General features: G+C 35.3%; 2 pseudogenes; both read left to right on the plus strand.

Moving 5' to 3' along the window:
* The window catches only part of LOC109845239, a 91014-nt pseudogene extending 88499 nt beyond the window's left edge, over positions 1-2515 (plus strand).
* Positions 5287-8343, plus strand: LOC109845843 (annotated as a pseudogene).

Genomic DNA, 16655 nt, shown 5'->3' on the forward strand with positions numbered 1-16655 from the left:
TCAAGATGAATTCTTGTCTTGCTGTCAACATAATTTCTATCCAATGTACATCCATCTAATAATATATATGATTTTACGGATGTTTAAGTTTTTTCTATATAAGCATTTCTTTTCTAAAATTGTACTAACCATTTCCCTCAAAAATATTGGATGAACTATGTCTTTGCTATCCTTTTCAATTTCCTTTAGATCTATTATTTGGGATCCATAACTATGATATCTGGCATGATTCTTTTGAAAAAATTCTGTCTGTACGTCCGAGTAGTTGATGCGAAGAAATATACATCTAAAAGTGGCAAAAGCTCCTTTTTGCTCAATATGCTACCGACGTATAAAGACAATTCCAAATGTTAACATTTAATTAGGGGTGGCAAATGGGTCGGGTTGGATCGGGTAGGGTCATAGTTGACCCAACCCATATAAGTGTGACCCGACCCGATCCGTTTAACAAATTAGTCAATGCGATCCGACCCGTTTATTAAACGGGTTACCTAACCTGACCCATATAACCCGAATGACCCGTTTATCAAATCTCAGTTCAATATCGTGGATACTATATAGATCAAGATGAAATTCCGCAACGTAGTTCCTCCTCAGATCCAGAGCTCCACTCTCGACCAGATCCTAGCAGCTCTCCCCCATCGAGGTGAAGTAGTTCCCCGATAGCGACAGGTTCTCCAGCTTCCCGTAGCTCACCAGGTCGCAGAGCACGTCGGGCACCCATTTCCTCCCCTTCCCCGACCCCCTCTTATCCTCCTCTGATCTCATTCGTATGGGAGGAACCGCGACCGATCTCTACCATTGAAATGCTGGCTCGCTGTTGATGAGGGCCGAGACGTGGCCGACCGCGCCGGAGACATTGGACCTGGTGAGAAACTGGGGGTCAAAGGAAGAGGAGATAGAGGAGAAGGAGGAGGATGAAGACGACGAAGATGATCTTCATATTTAGAGTTTGCAGCCCATTTAGAATTAAACGGGTTGGTATTAGGTTACACGGGTCAGTTCGGGTCAATCCTAATTTACCCATCTAATAAACGGGTCAGTTCGGGTTGACTCGTTTATGACCCGACCCATATAACTTGACCCGTACCCAACATAAACGGGTCGAGTCGGGTTGATGGGTCGGGTCATAATTTGCCACCCCTACATTTAATCAAGTTTATTCTGAAACTTGGCCAAGTTAGTTTGAAGTTTAAAGCTCATTATTTTAAAGTAAAGATACTTTGATTGTACATTTTTGATACAGTGCCATCAATATGTCTCCTTCCAAATTACATATTTAATAATGACATGACTCACGAAATTACTGCTTTGTAACTCTCTTTGCCATCAATATGTCTCCTTCTCCATCATGTGTAGATAAATGAGTCTCATCTCAATGAAGACCTGGACCAGGTGTGGGAGGTGCTTGCAGAACCAATACAAACAGAAGTCCTGACAGTGCACTGCACTTCCCCTTAGACTTTATTATGACTGCTTTTGTATAATTCTTTTTTCTGCTTTTGTTGGTTATATGATGTAATATCAAAGGTCTGCTTCTATGTTGTATTGTTTTTTAAGGTTTTATATAAGACATCTAATTCCATCTCCCCCAGTATTTTGAATATATGTTGGGAAAGATGACAGTCCAAGAGAGGGGTATTTTCACTCGAAAACAAATAGAATATAATTACACTAAGTCTCAATGATGGTCTAGTTACGAACTATTATTCTAGCATTCCTTTTTAAGTTGGAAGAGCATATAGACCTGTCATTTTTAGCTAGTTAAATCTAAACAAAAAATTCCCTTCCCCTTCCTCCCCCCAACCCCCCAAAAAAGGTAATGTTTTAGGGAAACCGTTACCTATCTGTCTGAATTGACATGTGAAGTGACATTTTTCTCAATATTATTTCATAATGAAGTGACAACCAACCTTTATATGCTTCATGTTCTCATGAGACTTAGTCTGTACCATTGGCAATATATGCCAGAACCTGATTATTACGATGTATTTCCATAGCCTGAGGTAGAAACACACCTATCTCATGATGAAGGAATTTAATCAACATAATTCCTCAAGCAACGAGAGCCATAACTTGATAATCAACCTTAGCAATAAATCATGGCATGATAGTCTTCTTCATCATGAGATCACCATATTCCTCTAATAAAAGTACAATATCTGCCAATGAGACACTATCAAGAGTATCATTTGCTCAATCAACATCAAAATAACCAATAATATTAAAGAATAAAAGAGACCCTTGTTGTTGATGGACTCTCTCTTATTTTCTTGCATAAGGTTATGCGCAGATACAACGTCCTAGAGGCATATGAGAATTTGAAGGATCTCACCAGAGGAAGAGTTGTCAGCAAGGAGAGCATTCAAAAGTTCACTAATGGCTTGCAATTGCCAGAAGAAGCAAAGAGCATTCTCTTGAATTTGACTCCCAGTCATACATTGGAGAAGCAGAGAAGTTGTCTAAGTCTATCGACGATCATGTGGATTTGGTGAATGGGTTCAGACTTTTATAGCCATTGAAATAAACGTTGAATGAACGAGATGAAAATTTTACTAATTGAACTCTTCGTGGTTCATGTTACTTCCCCTTTGCATTTTCGTTATGAGCAATAGCAGTTGATACCACAAACCATTTGTGTTTGTATTATTGTGTAAGCTTGCAAGGATAAATTAACAAAAGGAAAACGAAATTGAATAAGCTTGTAGCATTGTTGGGTGATCTTTAGACCAGTGCAATCAATTTCGTTTGGTTCTTTTACTAATGGTCTGGAGGAAGAAAATTGCAAGAAGGAGGCTTCAAATACTAGAAATGGATTATTTAGAAGCAACACGGATATGCTTCCATGTATTGCTAAGTTCATTGTATTCTCCTTGTGCCAATTGTATTTTGTATTCTCCTGGTACTTGTATTTGTGATCAACATACAGGAATCAGAATGCTTCGGCTATTATGTCTTATTATTATTGGATTTATGCCCCCATGCAGGTTTTTCCCCCTTGTGTCAATTGTCTCCTTGATAGTTTGTTTTCATTTGAAATACTTGAAGGTTGTTTACCTCGACACTTATATTTATATTGATTTTTGGTAGCTACCCCTTCCGCATGATGCAATAGTAATTCTTGTTTATACGATTTGAACAATATTCTTGTGTTCTTTTCTTTTGAAATAAAGTATCTGGGTACTTGAATCTGTAAATATCAACAAACCTGTGTGTGGTATACTGGTATTGGTGGGACGATTCTGCCTTATTATTATCTTTTTGTTCACAACATAGATTTCTTGTTTTTTACATATTTAGATACAGTTAGTTGTTGTCCTTTTCCACTCTCTCAATCTTTAACATTTGATTGGTCTTGAAAGTACTAATACACTTGAAAACAACTATCAAAATATCCGGTGGAAATTTTATGTGGCGTGATCTCGTCTATAAGAATTAAGATACGTGGTAAGGATTAAGAGAATTAGACCGTGTTTATTATCACATTAGTAAAGAGAATCCAGATCCAAAAAATACAGTTGCTTCTCTAATTACATCAAAATATGCAAAATCAACATCTAAATATGCAAAAACAAAAATAACTTACAAAAACCACTCTAGTTCTTTCTCTAATGTGCCTCAAAAGAGTATAGTTTGCTTCGGGCTCGAAGAGTAAATATTTGGCAAAACCTGTTGACAGTAAAAATTTTATTGTTCTGTTGAATTTCATGATAGCTGTTATATCAAGTTTTTCTCATTACTACTTGAATTAACTTAAGTTTCATCAGCTTAATATTCTATTCTTTTCTAAAAAACAGTGCCTAAAAGAGATAAAAAAGAGATAAAAAGGAAATAAAAGAAAAGAAAAATGAGCTATTTGTATTGTAGTAAGAAAGCGGACGTACAAAAAACAGCCTGATTATTTCTACAAGTAAAGTTTCTTTCACTTATAACGGAATGTACCACAACCACCCAAATACTGTTAGCGTCTTTAATATTTGGGGAAAGTTAACAATGGTGATTCTTAACATTACATTCATCATAATATTTTGCTAACGTGACAATTATCTGACCCTGCCATGTTCAGCAAAAAAAATTAGTGAAATCACAAGTTCAACATACACGTTTGTATGAAACTTGTAACTAATTTTTGCTATTGTGGCATCCATGTGATCTCCTCAACAATATTTTACAAAAATTTGAAAAAGAACATAGATTGATGACAATGATAATATTAATGACTGTGGCTGATGACTTCTAAATATTAATGATCCAAAACGACCAAAACGATACTTGGCTAGCACATGAGGGACCTACAACAAAGTTTTGCCAAAAATCTATATGCATTATAAGATTATCCATCATTTACCTTACTTTTAAAGAAAATATCTGATGAACTGAACCTAACCTCCACAGGAAAAGCGTATAAAATGAATCAAGGCGCTCGCTCCTTGCTCTCTCCGATTCCTTAAAAAAAAGGTGGCTCCTTTTCCCGCTCCACTAAACCCCGAACAAATTCCCCCTTAAAAATCTAGGGTTAGGGTTTCGATCTCGTTTGCAACTCCAAGGAAAAGCTCTTATCACCCCCTCGAGCCCTGTTCGCTTTCTTGCCGCCCTTTTCCTCCTCTCCCTCTTCATCTTCGATCAGTAGACGATCATGCCAGCTAGGGTTTCGGATTCAGCCCACCCCTCCTCGGCGATTCGAACTACTTAGGGTTTCTTGAGCAGTTCAGAAGGAGTCATGACTACGAAGGTAAAGATCTCCATTCTCGGTTTCCTGGCTGGGGAATTTTCACGAACACAAGCCATACCTTTTATTGACTGCATGCTTGTTTTTTTCTTTTTTGTAATTATTTCGTTGCTAAGTTTTCTTAAATCTCATATACTATAATCTTGAAATGTTTCTCAAAAGTGGCATCTTTTGGATTTTTGAATAAAGATAGGATTTTTATAAGTTTACGGGAGGGAATATTTTGGGATAGAGCATAAAACTTTTAGTAAATAATAAATATCATATGCTATAGGTCACTTTTTTTGCTTCTTCTAAATTTGTAATGTATGGCTTCCACTGTTGTATTTTGAATTTCAGGTTCTTAATTTTTTTTAAATAAATTGAGATGATCCTTTGGCAGTCCCCAATTTATAGTGAGCTGTCTTCAATCCAATAATTGGGCTTATGAATCTTCAATGATGATAAAGTTTGATCCGGAATTATCTAATTTTTTTGTTGATCATTTTTCTTCAATTTTCCTCATATTTGGACAACTGGTTGAACATGTTTTGGCTGTGTGAACTTTAATGTTTTAGATGGAGCATCATCGTGAAGAGGAGGTTGTTGATCTTGAGTCTTTTAGCATTATGGCACTATCACCTTTAGATGGCTGATATTTGAAGAACGTCAAGGATTTGCACCCATTCTTTAGTTAATATGGGTTAATCTGTTACCGTGTAATGGTGGAGGTAACTTTTATTAAATTCTCCTATAAGAATACATATTTAATAAGTGTTTTTTACTCAACACCAGTGCACAGTGTTGGTGTTACATTATGTTTTTTTTAAGAATAATGGTTTCATATTTAAATGTAGATTATACAATCATTTTTGTAGCGAATGATAAAGAAATGTTTCTGGTAAAGCATGAAGAAACTATGGTTGTTGATTGGATATCCTTGCTCGTCTGGCTTATAAATCATAATATGTCTCAGGTATTTAGATAAAAGGTTTAAAGCCTTAGTTAGCTCAAAAGGTTTAAAGATGTGCGTAAAATATTCTGTGAACCATTGGGATATTTATATTTGATATGCATATCTGACAATAGTACCCCTCTTCTAATAAATTTGCATATGATGTAGTATTAACAGTTTCTGTATGAGTCCATCGAACATTGTTTATTTAGGTCATTCTTATTAGTGTGCTTTCTTTTACAATCTGACAAAACATCCCATAGTGTAGTCATGTCTTGGGTAATAGAGAAAGAGGTAACTTACAAGTAAAAAAGGTTTACCTCTTTCTCCATTACCCATCATGATCTGACAAAGCTGGCCACTGTAGTTATATTTTCATGTTGGCTACTTAGTGCAAAATGCTAATCTGAAGTGATTTTTTTTACGTAAAATGGTTGCTAAAATTAACAGAAATACCTAAAATCAAGGAGGTTCAAAGCTTTAGCGAGAATGCCAGGTCTTATTTAGAAAGTATAGTTGGTGGCTTCAGCAAAGCTGATGCTCTGGAAGTGAAAAAGATTGAAAAAGTAACTAACCACGATGTTAAGGAAAGATTGAAAAAGTAACTAACCACGATGTTAAGGCAGTGGAATACTTCTTGAAACATAAATGTCAATCAAATGCAGAGATTGCTGAGGTGAGTTTTTGATGTTCCTTGTTGTGGGTACTCTATGCTTCCTCTTTTTATAACTACGACTAACTGTGGTTTCAAAGATTTCATTTGATGCTTAATATTTGACATCGGATTCTGCAAAATTCTTTTTTAGGTACTGGAGTTTTTCTATTTTGCTTGTACATCAGAGGATATAAATAATTTAGCCCATGCATTGGCATTGAAGGAGGCATTCAACACTGTCATATTTCCTGTGATGATTGAGTTGTTGAATGTAATATGCAAATTAGCGAAGGAAAATGCTCATATCTCCATGTTGTCTCACACTCATGGACAGGTATTTTCAGTTCTAGATGAGAGGCAACTCTTGTTATAACGGAATACCAACTTTTTGTTGATTAGATGTTATCTACAAAAACTTTAATGCTATATAAGCATAATTGAAAATCTTATATTTCCCTTTTATTTGTGTTTGCACAGAGAAGGACATAGTTTATTGTATATATTGATTTAAAAAAAAGAATCAGAAGATATTAGACTAAGAAAATGCAGAGAATGCTTCAAGGAAAAAGAAAAATTCTTTTTCATTTCGATGAACTAATTTATTTAGCAATCCTAAATTCTTAATGAAATTTATCCCAAATGGAGAAGGGATGCAACTGACAAGAGCACGTTTAGAGAAGGATTAGAGAAGTGGGAGTACTCAAAGAAAAACAAAGTACTCTTGGGTTTAAAAAGTTAAACTTAATCTAAGGTGCACAGGGTAATACTCCACTAAGAGTTTTTCCCTAATGTCCTGGTGGTGGATTTTTTTGGTTGAAATAACTCAAAGATTTCTGGCTGGTCATTTCGGTGAAATTTTTTTATACAAAAGTATGCTTTTTTTGGGGGGGGCATATATAGAAATAATTAAATAATGATTACATGCTGAAACTCAGGAATTTTCTACATGGGGCTAATACATCATGTATAATTACTGGTTTGATAAAGATTATACTGTCTATCTTCGTTCATATATGTTTGCAGGACATGTTCTACATTCCTTTCTTCACGAGTTTTTAGCTTGATGCTATGAAATAAATTGAATGGAACCTTTTCAATCTGAAGGTTAAAAATAATATAATCATGTCTTTGTTTCTTATTTAGTCCTACATCAGAAAATGAGTGAGAAGTTAAGTTGTTTAAATAGGTATGTCCAAGACTCAAGTGTAACACGGCTAGTTGATTTTGGTAGTGGGTTGAGCCAAACGTGTTACACTTGGTGGGTCCCACGACTTGCACTGCACCAATGGGGCCGGCGGCCCGGGGCGTGACAAATTGTATCATAGCAGTTGCGAGTCGGAAGTGTGGAGCTAAGTGCTATGCAGGGCTAAGTGCTATATTCCGTGAGTGCGGTGGGAGCCACCTCTAGAGTCCACATAACCTAGTGATACCGGGATGTGCCAATTGTCATGTCATGATGAGGACGTCGCTTATGTAAGGTGGGGTATTTGTGACACTCCTATTTAGTCCAACATCAGTAAATGAGTGAGAATTTAAGTGGCTTAAATTATTTAAGTGTAACATCGGTTAGTCGATTTTGGCAGTAGATTGAGCCAAATAACACGTTACACTTGTTGGGTCCAACGGCTTGTACAGTACTAATAGGCCCGTCAGGCCGGGGCATGACATGGACAATATTAGAAGCGGACATATACTAAGTTGACTGCTCAAAGCAGTTGAAATATCATATTGATAATTTTCATCGTTATGCTACAAGAATAAATGATTTGCTTTTGTAATAGGTTTATGTGGTTTAGTTCTGATATCTTCTAACTCCCTTTGTAGCCTGCTTCACCCACTACTTTGGGAAAGGAGATGGCAAATTTTTCTTTCAGACTAAGTGAAGTAGGGAAGACCTTTACAGAAGTGCAAATATTGGGCAAGTGTGCTGGAGCTGTTGGAAACTACTATGCACATAAAGTTGCATATCCTGATATTGATTGGCCAACTGTTGCAGCTGAGTTCGTGACCTCTTTGGGGGGTTAGGTTTCAACCCTTACGTGGCACATACATGTTTATTTACTTCTTCTACTTTTCTCTTTGCAAGGTTTTACCTATCTGATTCATTTCAGCTTGATGGATTTTTTTTTGCGTAATTGAGTAGTGCATAGACGATTTTGATATGGTTTTTTCTTTGTGGATGACTTGGATAGGTTTCATTAATGGGAGGAGTACTTTATTTACCTGTACTTTTTTGACACTGCTGTTTGTATTCATTGTTCTCTGCTTGAACTAGTTTACTAGTAAACAGTCCTCGGGAAGATTTAGGCAACTATACAACTGTAAAAGTGTATAACTAATAGAGCCTCAGGATTTTTTTTAATATGAGTTTTGCAATCGACTCAGGTGACTAAAATGTAGGGTTTTTTTTGCCATTTCACGCTTCAAGAGTGTACAAAAGGTGATTCAAATAGTAAGTAGATGCTATCATGTGCATGCTTGATAATAAGTAGATACACTTGCAGGTTATCCATCTATCTTGGAATTACAGTACATTTATCAATTAGCCTATTCTACACCAACCAGTTAGTGCATAAATAATAATGGAATTGCAGCACAAGCTAATAATTTTGTTAAGTTTGTGTTGTCTGAAAGGTTACGTCAATGTGGCCTATGAATGGAATGGCACTTGGCTTGCATGCATACTCTCTATTTGAGCCTGTTGCTTGCTCCGTATACAGATTGAGCCGCATAACTATATCGCAAAGCTTTTCAATGCAGTTGTTCAGTTTAATAACATCCTGACTGATTTTGATCGGGACATATGGAGCTATATTTTGTTAGGTTATTTTAAGCCGGTAACTTTCTTATGCTTGACCACTATACCTCTAAATTATTAGGACCTATTTTAGCTCCCAAACTTCTAATTTGGGACAAAACGATTTAATGATAATTTTGCTTTCTAGATGACCAAGGCTGGGGAGATTGGATCTTCAACTATGCCTCATAAAGTTAATCCCATTGATTTTGAGAATAGTGAGGGCAACTTGTGTTTGGCTAATGCTATTTTATCTGCTAGCTCTCAGCTCGAAATTGCCCATCTCTCGTATGCAGGTGTGTATCATTTACTTATCCATCTTTATTCATGGTTCTTGAGGAGTACCTAATGTGAAGTTCAGTGCTATATCACAGTTCAAAAAACATGTCTTAGTGTTTCATTTTGGTGAAGTGATACTATACTTATTGCATGTGTAATCACTGACAGAGGGATTTGACCGATTCCACTGTTTTGAGGAATTTAGGTATTGGATCTGGGTATTCTCTCTTGGCACACAAAAGTGCACTACAAGGAATCGTTTTGAGGAATTTAGGTATTGGATCTGGGTATTCTCTCTTGGCACACAAAAGTGCACTACAAGGAATCTAGAAGTTTCAGGTTAGTAGTAAAATCTGTATGAGATGGTTATCACTAGAGAATTAGATATAAAGCTAGATGTGTTATTGGTAGGAAATGTGCCGCTGTCGTCGTTCTTTGCTTCATGTATATTGTGTGTTCTGTTCATGTATGCTGTTTGTTCTATTCTTTTAGGGTAAAGACGGACCCCCAGCGGAAGAGGAAGAATTTTACATTCTATCTCCCAAAACTAAAGAGGAAGAATTTTACATTCTGTCTCTAGTTGCAGAGGAAACTCAAGGTGGGATCTCCAGCCTAAGAATACGAAAATGTGAAACTAAGAGTGGGATCTCTACTCCGAGAATCAGAAAGATTCAAGCAACCCTAACTTTTATAGGATTGGTTGCTTAAACTGAAAAGAACTCTTCGTTTATCGAAGTAAGATTCGGACTTCGGCCCTAACTTTTATAGGTTTAACCGAGTGAGTTAGAGGCAATCCTAACTTTTATAGGTTTGTTTGCCCAATTTTAAAGTGGACCTCTCGTTCATGGAAGGAATCGAGAGGGGATTCTGGCCTTGGCCCTAACTTTTATAGGTTTTACCAAGAAAGCAGTAGGATTGGAATACAGATAGCAGTGAAAATACCGACTTGTACTAGCCACTCTATAAGGGATTTCGGTGTTAAGTAATTAGGGCTTAACACGCAAAGTTTGAAAATTGCCAAGGATTGACGGATAGAGTGTCGTGTAAGTGTTTTAACAATGCAAGTGTTAAGTGCACAAACACGGTGAAAATTTGAACAAATTTAACCGATAGGAATTTTGGTTGACCCACCGTCAATTAATTTGATCGGTGATGGAGTTTGTGGCTGAAGATTATGAATTGTCAAACACCAGTGGGGGTTTCATGAGGGAAGGTTGATTTGTCAAAATAATCGAATCTCATCTCAACAAAACTATTCAAGAAAGTTGGTGAATTTAATCTCAGTAATGAGATACATTCCAACATTGAGGACATTCAGTGTCCATATGGGGACTTCTTGCTTATCCCTTTTGTAATTCACGGGTTATCCCTAAGAATACCCCTCGTGATATTCTTCCGGGAACTTCTCATTACATGGGCTATCCCGAATGCACTAAGGGTAGTACTTTTTCAGGAACCTCCTATTTATCGGTATCATGAGCCGGGCGCCTTCCATGGTAATAAGGTGATATGCTCCATTTGAGTAGACTATCTCTACAAAAAACGGCCCCTCCCATTTAGGTTCAAATTCGCCTTTCTTCTTGGAATTAAGGATCATTGGTCATCGGACGACTAAGACCAAGTCTCCTTCTTTAAAACTCCGTTGTCGAACTTTTTTATCAAAAGCTGGGGAAATTCTGGTTTGGTAGAACTCGATGTGCTATTGAGCGTCTAAGCACTTTTCATCGAGTATCTCGAGTTCTTCGAGACGTTTCTGATGTTGTTCTTCGGTTGTTAACTCTGTTGCAAGAGCGATCCGAAGAGATGGAATTTGGATTTCTAACGGAAGAACGGCTTCATACCCGTATACCAGAGAATATTGAGTCGCTACCGTCGGTGTGCGAACCGTGGTACGATAGGCCCATAGAGCTTCACCAAGATTATCATTCCAATCTTGTTTATTAGTCTTCACGAGTTTTGATAAATGCTTTATGATAGTCTTGTTAAAGGCCTCCGCCAATCCATTCGCTGTGGGATTGTAAGCCGTCGACGAGACGTCTTGAATATTGAACTTCTCGCAAAACTTGATGAAGGCGTTATTGACAAACTGGGGCCCATTGTCATGTATAATTCGCCTTGGGACACCATAACAGTAGATAATATGGTGCTTGATGAATGCAATCACGTTGCTCGACTTTACTTCTTTAAGCAGAATCGCTTCAGCCCATTTAGAGAAGTAATCGGTAATCGCTAAGATGAACCGGTCGCCTTTGATGGAAGGGGGGAAAATAGGACGGACAATGTCCATTCTCCAAGTTTTAAAAGGCCATGATGTAGCTGAAGGGTGCATATGCTCTGGGGTTGGTGCAAATAATTCGCGTATATTTAACACGTGTGACACTTCCGAGCATACGCGACTGTGTCATTTATCATGGTGGGCCAGAAATATCCCATTCCTCTGATGCGGTCATAAAGTTTGGGGCCAGGTTGGTGCGTGTGATAATCATATTTTATTATAATTTTATACCCTCATTATCTATTTTATATGAATAAATATACCACTAATAATTGTTTTTATCTTTTAATTGCAGATTAATGAAGAATAAATCTCAAACTCCTATCTCTCAACAAAAACCCATTGATTAAATGAAGAAATGAATCAAGAAGCCCATTGGAAAATTAAAATTCCAAATTATCCAAAAGCCTATGAAGCAAGGAAGCCCAAAATGCCAAGATAAATGCCAAAGCCCAAAAGCCAAATACAAGAGGAGCTTCGGACAACAATTACAGCATACTGGGCATCGATGCCCGCATCGTTGCCCACATCGATGCCCGCATCGATGCTAGCATCGATACCTCCGAGAGTTAGTTACAAACCTAAGGCTGATTTTTGATGTTTTTGGATAAGATTTCGATCCAATGGCTCACATTCACTGATGTTTACTATAAATAGGGGTAGAGAGTGAGGGGTTAGAGGTGTGAAAATTTTTGTAACTCCTTTTGGAGAGGAGGGCTACTCTTAATTGAGAAGACCTTCCAAAATTGTAACTTTTTGTTGCAATTAATAATAATAATTTTTTCACCACTTTAAATTTTTCTCTTCTTCTCTTTATTGGATGATGAAGATGAAGATGAAGATGAAGAATTATTTGAAGGTTTACATTTCTCTTTTATTTCTTTTTTATTGCTTATTAGTTTAGATTTATTTCTATGCTTGTAGTTAGATTTTATTTTCTTGTTAAATAGCCAAAAGGCTAGAACCTTCTTGCCTTAGATTTATTTCATGCTTATAGATTAGATTTATTTTCTTCCATTTAATTCTTGCAATTTTATTTTATAGTTTAGATTTTATAATTTATTTTGTAATTTAGATTTTGTAATTTATTTTGTAGTTAGATTTTAATTTCTTACACTATTCACCTTGAGGCTAGAACCCTCTTGGGTTTAGTTTTTCTTTTTGTTTATTTTTATTTTGTTTGATTCGCCTTTAGGCTAGAACCCTCTAGGGAATCACCATTTTCTAAGAAGTGGGTTCAATTTTAGATTATCCATATCTATAATTGAATCCACCATCTTTAATTTCTTGTATTTTCTTTTATTCTAGAATTTTGTTCTTCATTCTTGATTTTTTTGTTTCTTGATTTTATTCATTTTCCTTCTCACCTTATTGATCATACTCATTCTTTTTCAAATCCACTCTCACTTACAATTTGCACCTATTTACACACCATTTTCACTCTCTCAATCTCTTCACAATCACATTCACTCATCAATCTTATTTGTCACACACACAACATAAGAACCGATTTTATATTTTCTCTGACAAAACACCTTCCTCGTGGGATCGATATCTTTATACTATAACTTGACATGGTTGTGCACTTGCAACCTTTTTGGTACATGTTTATGCCGCATCAAGTTTTTGACGTGGTTACCGGGGAAGGTGCTTAAGTAGGTTTTAATTATTTTGGTTCTTTAACTTGTGTATTTTTTGTGAAAGAACTACTTGAAGATTAAGATCAAGAATTGGAGATTGAGGAATTGGAGATTCGCTTGTGATAAGTCTTCTTCCTTATATTTTCAATTCCATACCTTTAGTTAGCTTCTCACAATTAGTGATAATTAGGATCTTAAAAAAATGATTTTATTTTCATTGACCATAATAAAATTCACCCTCCACTTTGACATTTACTAACAAGATAATAAATTCAAAAAAATTCCCCCCTTCTCATTTGTTTGATTGTTAACCCTAATTAAAAAAAAGATTTTCTCTTTTCCATCCTTTTTAGTTGCTTTTAATTCATAGGGTTGCATTTCATATTGTTAGTAGGAATTCACCAAGTGATTTGAGCATCTTGATTTGACACACACTTCAAAATATTTTTAAGGGCAAAACCTCGTAATCAAGATAAGGTGAGGGATTTCATCACCCTTTCCTTAGCCCAAAAATCACTAATTCCTCACTACACCACTCATGCCTAATAAAACTCATTAGACGTTGGCCCTAAGGATTTGAGCTCAATAAGGAACAAAGAATCCTTAAGTGAACCGGTTTAAGTTTTCTTGAATTAGTTGGTGTCTAAGGCAAGGTTTAGGGGTTGCGTAAAGCGCTCCGTAAGGAACGAGGTACTTAATTGCTCTCTGATCACCCTCTGGTATTATCCTTACCTAGCTAACTACCCGGATAAAACTTTTATCTTTTCACTTAAGGAATTTTTGGTTAGGAGCTAGTCTAGTTGAGTTAGGCTTAACCCTAGAGTTAGAGTAATTGAAAAGTGATTGATTTTGATTTGTTTTAGTTAGGATTTTCTATTTTCTTCTTAAAAAACTAAAAAAAAAATATATAAAAAGAAATTGTTTTTGGTGCATGCAAAATGTGGATTAGGGACAATACACATCAACAAATTCATTTTGAAGAAATTGCTAATCCACAAGTTTTTCAAAATTTATGTTATCCCAATAGGATTGGAATCTCCAATGAAGCTTGGGTGTTTGTAGAGAGTCCATCTCAGTATTCGGTGAATGATCCATTTTTTTTAACCTACAACCCAGGTTGGGCAAGTTACACAAACATTACATGGAATCAGGAAAACCACTCTGGAACTCAAAACTTCACTCCCTCTTTGAACCAACATTTTCCTAGGGGTAATGCAGTTCCTTTCAATTCTCATTCATAATTTCAACAACCCAGTCTGTCACATCAAAATCAGTCTCCACATCATAAAGTTGTAACTCACACTCCTCTTGATACAGATCATGATGAACGTCTCAATATTTTGGAAAAAGGTTTTGAAATCATAATTAAGGCCTCCACACTAGCCACTGATATGTTAACTCAAACATCCTACACGATGAACTCCTTTATGCAATCAACCGAACTCATACTTAACTCTAACACTCAAGCTATAGCTAGATTAGAAACCCACATTGATCAACTAGCTAGTGCCATAAGTGAAGAAGAGGAAGGAGAAATTTTGAGTCAACCCGTGGTCAATCCTAAAGACACTCAAATGAATGCACTACAGTCAGGAAAACGGGTCGATAATAAGGAAAGAACACCTTTAAGCCAAATTCTTGTCCCAATTCATTCTTCCCCTGATAATTCAATTCAGGAAAGATCGGAGGAAGAAGAAGAAGAGTAAGATCTAAGTTTTGAGGAAATTTTCGGTGAGGCGCTAAAAATTTTAGGAGAAGCAGATTGGGTTTGTCAAAATAAAGAAACTGTGTTGGACAATTGCTGCTTTGAACTGAATTTTGAAAAACTCTTTCTTGATGAACTAAGATTTTTGGAAAATAAACAACAACTAAATTTTTACACATCAATCATGAATCTTGGGGTTGAGAAAATTGTTAAAGAAAAATTGGTTGTTAGAGGACAAACATTCACAAATCAAGAATCTAAGTTCCACATGCATGACACCAACAATACCTACCTTCCATTGCCACTAAAATCATTGAATACCCCGGAATGCTTAGAATTTCAGCACATTATTGATTATATCATGTTAAAATTGTTTAAAATTCGTGGGAGAATTTTCAATAATAAGGTAGGATTTAATGTAGAACAGTAACTCTTTATGCTGAATATTTCATTCTACATTGTTTATTTTAGAATAATAAAAAGAATTTATTATTCTCTCATTTGAGATTTTATTATTCAGTTGTTAAAAAAAAGAAGAAAAAAAAGAAGAAAAAAAGAAAAAAAAGAAAAAAAAAGAAAAAAATTTTGATTTCATCCTCCTCAGACCAAAGGTAATTGTAGATTTTTATCAGCCGACCAAATATAAGTGCTTCACTTTTTATCTACTTTACTTTATGCATCATAGAGTTTGCATTAAGGACAATGCAAAATTTAGGTGTGGGGGTGGGAATTAGTTATTTTTTTCTCTTTATTTTATATTTTTAGTTACATTTTTGTTTTTTTCCTTTTTCTAAAAAAAATTATAAAAATATCGTCACTTGCCAAATTGATAGAGTTATGTAATAATTGATTTATTTGATAAATTTGAAATTTTCTAATCCCTAGTTAGTTATTTACTTAAGTTCACCTTTTATGATAACTCTAAATAAATTTCTTAAGAAATGATTTTCAAAGTAGTATACTTTACTTAAGCCTTAACTTGGACTTTTATTTAAAATAATAAAATTTTTGCATGCTTAGCTTAGAGTTAAAAATAATTTTTCAAAGTGTCTTGATTTACATATTTTTCAAAATATATATACATATACAAAAAAAATATTTGCAAAAGAAGATTGCGAAAAATGGGCACAAAAAAAAACTCTTGAATTCAAGGTAATTCTATCTTAAAAAGCCTAAGCTGACCGAGTAATTAAGCCCAAGGAGTATTTCCATACTTAATGACCTAAGCCCATTTGGGTTGGGATCCATTAGCCTAAAACTCGTTAAATGGTCACTTAGAAAGCCTGTTAAAGTAAAAAAAAAATCACAAAGGAAGAAAGAGTTAAAAAAATTTAAAATAAAAAAAAACTAATAAATGTTTTATAGTTGTATATATGGTCTTGGAAAATATTTTAAATCAAGCAACTTGAAAATTATTTAAAACAAAGAGTTAGCATGTTCTTTTCAAAACTTTTAAATTAAATTTCTAAGTTTGGCTTGGTTTTGTATTGCTACAATAAGAAGATTTTCTAGAAAATATACCTTAGAGTTATATATAAAAATATTTTCTTGAGTGATAACTGCCTCCAATTAGATTATCTAAAAGTTATCAAGTGAATTTAGTTATTTATTGATTTCTTTAATTTGGCAGGTTGACCGAAT

This window comes from Asparagus officinalis, chromosome 6 (genome assembly GCF_001876935.1).
Source record: "Asparagus officinalis chromosome 6, Aspof.V1, whole genome shotgun sequence".
NCBI classification, from domain to species: Eukaryota; Viridiplantae; Streptophyta; class Magnoliopsida; order Asparagales; family Asparagaceae; genus Asparagus; species Asparagus officinalis.